The following is a 5,888-nucleotide window of genomic DNA, read 5'->3' on the forward strand; positions in this document are numbered from 1 at the left end:
TTCTCATATCATCTTGGAAAGGTCGCGCTACGCCGCTTCTTTTCAATCGATTAAATCTTAAAATCAATTTATTCCTTTTTTAAATAACCAAATAATTTTTTTTATTATATAATAAACAACACTTACAAAATATGCATTTTTAACTAAAAATATATTCTCTTTAATTAAAATACACTTAACTAACAAACCATTTTCTACTTAAAGAACTACGTAAGCCTTGATCCCCTTAATAGGGGTACGTAGGACCAAAGTCAATATTGTCAGGCTCAATAATAAAAATAAATTTTTTCTTTCATAATAAGTAGTTAATTAATCAAATAAAATAATAATAATAATAATAATAGCAATAAAGTCATACATTTTAATGAAGGGTACCGCTTAAGGCGGGCGGGTAGGGTGCTAATACCTTCCCTACCTTGTAACTAGCTCTCGAACCCGGATATCAAAAATCCAAAAGCCCATGGTAATTGAGCTTAAAAGATTTTTCTACATTTTTAACTATAAAATGTAGTGACGACTCTAAACAAAGTCGTGCAGCCAAAAATCGGGCGCAACATGTAGTTTATGGCATCATGGAATTAAAACAGAAAAAACTAAACATATATACCACAAGCATATGCTAAGAGTGCATAATTGTTTTAACAGTGTCAAAGGCTCATGAACACATACAGAGCTACTACCCATGACGACAACAGCAAGAACATATTTCTCGACAAGGCTAAGCCAAATCATTGTAAACTCTTGGAACATAACAACTAATGAAGCACCCTGACAGGCCAAGTAACACAAAAAATAACAGAGCTCCTACAATTGAGAATATAAAAATGAAATCAACAACAAAACCAATATTGTTATGTATGTGGATATAGCAATCCCTCAAATTAAGCAAGATACAAAAAATACAGGATTTTAACCCCCCCCCAATGCATTATTTGGTATCAGACATTCTGATGACTACCACCCAAGTTCATAATTTGGCACATATGCCAGAAAGGCAATGACTTGTATACAAAGGAAATGTGTTGCCACAACGAATCAAAACATACATCCATATGCAATTATTAATTAACAAAGGGACATGCATCTGCAAGTCTAGGAAAATGCAAGTAAACAAGCTTTACAACCAGAAATATAGACAAAAAATCGGAATTTCAAAGTACGTCATTTCCTATCAGCAGCACCGTGAACATGTAAATGATAAGGAGCCTTGCAGATGAGCAAATGCAAACCCTGTTAGATTAATTTAATAATCTATGTGGTCCATGTGCTTGAAAGTTACTAATCTGAATGAAAGTGCCTAATGTGATGATGGTTGACAATTAAATGATCAGATTAGTAGAGCGTTTTGTTAACTCCCTCCCCTCTCACTTCATGGACACTTTTGATATATAACTTCTCAACACATGCATTGGAGTGGTGTGTGCATTTTCCATTCTGATAAGACTTCTCATTTCTTTTCTATATCTTAAAACGAGAAACTAAAAGTAAGAATAAGAGAGAAATCTTGGATTGCATAAAAGGCAGTGTTATAAAGGAGAAAGAAGAAAACTGAATTCTTAATCATCAAGGAACTCATAAAGGGAAGGAGGAGAGGTGATAATAAAGGCAACCAGAAATAGCATCAAGAAAGAACATCAGAAAGTGAAACAACAATGGAACCAGGTATTTCTTAACATTTATTCACATGTAAATGTCATAATGTCAAGGTCCTAAATAAAGGATTCTCATGAAAGGCTCATGAAAGTTTCTTTAAATTTTAACAATTGGTATCAAAGCGCAAGGTTAGGGACATTATGACATTTCTTGTATTTCTAGAATTAATTGATGTATGCATGTCTATATGTGTAAATAACCTCGCTTGGGCGAGACTTCCCTCACTTGGGCGAGGGAGAAACAATTATGAAGTATATTATGATCACCCAAAGGTGGATCATTGCTTGTAATTAAGATTATGATGCCATAAAGATAATAAAGTGGATTTATTCATTAATTATAATGCGTATCTTGATCACCCAAAGGTGCATTGTTGCATGTATTTAGTGACATTAAAGTTTTAAAAATACTTGTTTGTGCTCGTTTATCCAAAGATAGCATGCATGTTTAAGGAGTATGTTTAATTACTCATTAAAGAATAATATTATGCATCATTAATGACGGTTTAATGCATTTAAATTTTATCCAAAGGTAAATTAAGTGCATGAATAAAAGTATAGTTTGAATCCATAAAGTTTATTCAAAGCATTAAAGAGTGAGCATGTCTTCTTTTTTCAGCTTCATTCAATGCTTTCGCCTTAGGCAATGGATGTGTCAAGTTCAACGGACTGAATTATGATGATTGGTTTGAACAGATCTAGTTCTCACTGGGTGTAATGGAGTTGGACTTGGCTATTATTATGGATAGTGAACCAACCATAACTGTGACCAGCTCGGAGGCAGACAAGACTCTTTTTGAGGCTTGGGAGCGGTCAAACAGGTTGAGTCTTAGCTTGATGAGAATGTCAATCTCTGACAATGTCAAGCCATCTATGCCTAAGACAAATAATGCAAGGGAATTTATGAGAATGATCAAGGAGTACTCTCAATCAGACATTACTGATAAGCCTGTGGTGGGAAACCTCATGACAAAGCTGAGGACCAAGAAGTTTGATTGGGCCCAGCCCATTCTTGATTATGTAACCAATATGTCAAATCTGGCTGCGAAAATGAAAGGCATGTGAATGGGGGTGACAGAAGCATTCTTAGTACAGTTCATCATCAACTCTCTTCCTATTGAGTTTGGCCAATTCCATGTGAACTACAACACCATAAAAGATAAATGGAGTTTTCAGGAAGTAAAGGTCATGCTCGTTCAAGAGGAAGGGGGCTAAAGAAAATTAAGAATGACTCCATTCACATGACCATTCAAGAGCCAGGTAGCACCAGCGGATTCAGGTCAAGTGATAGGAACAAAGGAAAGGGGAAGGAAAAGGTCCCCATTAAAGAAGGGAAAATCCATAAAGAAATAAAGTGCTTCTTCTGTAAGAAGAATGGATACTATAAGAAGGATTGCCCTAAAAGAAAGAAGTGGTTCGAAAAGAAAGGTAAACATTTTGTTTCCGTTATAGATGAATTATTTTTTATTGAGGTTTCTAATAATACTTGGTGGTTAGGTTCTGGTGCAACAACTCATGTGTCGCATATTATGTAGGGATTCCTTTCAATCCGAACCCAGGAAACTGAGAAGTTTCTTTTTATGGGGAACATAATGAAGGCACAAGTTCATGGAATTGGAACATGCAGATTGATCCTAGATAGTGGAAACTATTTAGATATAGAAAAGTGTCTTTATGTTCCTGAATGTGCAAGGAACTTGGTTTTTGTTGCTAGGCTGAATTCTTTAGGTTTTAATTTTAAGATTGGACATTCTGTTTTTAATTCGTATAAACACTCGTACTATTTCGGTTATAGTACATTTATGAATGGTTTATATTGCTCCAATCTTGATTTTAAATTTAAGGAATCTTTATTTAATGTTGAGCATGATGTTGATAACAAGCTTAAATATTTTGATAAGAATTCTGCTTACTTGTGGCATCAAAGATTAGGTCATATATCCAAAGAAAGGATAATGATGTTAACGAAAAATGAGATTTTGCCTCATTTGGATTATGGCAAATGGGATGTTTGTTTAGATTGTATTAAAGGAAAACAAACTAAGCACATATCAAAGAACCCGGCCACAAGACGTATCAAACTTCTTGAAATGATTCACACGGATATTTGTGGTCCATTTGATGTTCCATCTTGGGGTGGTGAAAAGTACTTCATCACTTTTATAGACGATTACTCATGTTATTGTTACTTGTATTTGTTGCATGAAAAATCTCAGTCAATAGATGTCCTAAAGGTATTCATTGATGAGGTTGAAAGGCAACTTGAAAAGAAGGTTAAGATTGTGAGGTCTGATAGAGGTGGTGAATATTATGGAAAGTATAATGAGAATATACAATGTCTAGGACCATTTGCAAAGTTTCTCGAAAGTCGAGGCATATGTGCTCAATACACTATGCCTTACACACCGCAACAGAATGGCGTGGCTGAAAGAAACCGTACTCTAATGGAGATGGTTAGGTCAATGTTGAATCATTGTGATGTACCTTTATCGTTGTGGATGTATGCATTAAGAACCGTTGCGTATCTGCTGAATATGGTTCCCAGTAAAGCAGTTCCTAAAACTCCCTATGAGTTATGGACTGGTAGGAAACCCAGTTTGAGACATCTCCATGTTTGGGGTTGTCCAGCAGAAGTAAAGGTGTACAACCCACATGAAAAGAAGCTTGATGCAAGAACCATTAGTGGTTTCTTCATTGACTATCCGGAAAAGTCAAAAGGGTACAAATTTTATTGTCCTAACCATATTACGAGAATAGTTGAGTCTGGAAATGCTAGGTTCATTGAAAATAGTCAAACCAGTGGGAGTAATAAATCACGAAAGGTGGATATTATAGAGACTTCTGATAAACCTTCTTCACTGAAAGTGTCTCCTCCAGATGTTGTTCCTCTGGTTATATTACTGTCAAATAACCAACAGAGACAACAAGATAATATCTAAAATCCACAAGATGAAATAATAGTCAATGAACCAATTAATGGAGTCATTAATGATTAAGTGAAGGAAAAATCACAAGAAATAGCATTAAGAAAAAGAAGGCCTGAAAGGCAAAGAAGACCAGCTATTTCTGATGATTATATTGTGTATTCACTTGAGCATGAATGTGACTTAAGCATTGATAAGGATCCAGTCTCGTTCATACAAGCTATGAAAAGTGACAATTCTGAAAAGTGGCTCAATATTATGAAAGAAGAGTTGAAATCAATGGATGATACTAAAGTTTGGAATCTAGCTGAGTTGCCCGAGGGTTCAAAACGAGTCGGTTGTAAATGGTCTTTAAGACCAAGCGCGACTTGAAAGGTAACATTGAAATATATAAAGCTAGACTTGTCGCCAAGGGTTTCACTCAAAAGGAGTGTATTGATTATAAAGAAACTTTCTCTCCAGTTTCAAAGAAAGATTCTTTAAGAATTGTTATGGCATTGGTGGCTCATTATGACTTAGAGCTTCACCAAATGGACGTAAAGACCGTTTTTNNCTGAATGGTGACTTAAACGAGAAAGTTTATATGAACCAACCCGAAGGGTTTGTGACCACAGGAAAGGAAAATCTGGTGTGTGAATTAAATAAGTCAATATATGGACTTAAACAAGCTTCCAGACAATGGTACATAAAGTTCAATGATACCATTACGTCATATGGATTTGTGGAAAATACTGTTGACCGGTGTATCTACATGAAAGTTAGTGGGAGCAAGTTTATAATATTAGTCCTATATGTAGACGACATTTTGCTTGCCGCAAATGATATAGGGTTTTTACATGATGTAAAGAAGTATCTCTCTAATAACTTTGAAATGAAGGATATGGGTGAGGCATCCTATGTGATAGGAATAGAAATATTTTGTGATAGATCACAAAGACTTTTGGGATTGTCTCAGAAAGATATATCAATAAAGTGTTAGAGAGATTCGGAATGGAAAAGTGCTCCGCAGAGATAATTCCAATCCAGAAAGGGGACAAATTCAGTGAAAAACAATGTCCAATGAATGATTTGGAACGTTAGGAAATGTAATCTATTCCCTATGCATCAGTGGTTGGGAGTTTAATGTATGTTCAAACATGCACTCGGTCGGATATCAGTTTTTCTGTTGGAATGTTAGGCCGATATCAAAGTAACCCCGGAATGTACCACTGGAAAGCTACAAAGAAGGTTCTAAGATATTTGCAAGGCACTAAGGATCACATGCTCACGTATAGAAGGTCAGATCATCTTGAGGTGATCGGTTATTCGGATT

The sequence above is a fragment of the Lupinus angustifolius genome, chromosome LG12 (genome assembly GCF_001865875.1).
Source record: "Lupinus angustifolius cultivar Tanjil chromosome LG12, LupAngTanjil_v1.0, whole genome shotgun sequence".
Classification (NCBI taxonomy): Eukaryota; Viridiplantae; Streptophyta; class Magnoliopsida; order Fabales; family Fabaceae; genus Lupinus; species Lupinus angustifolius.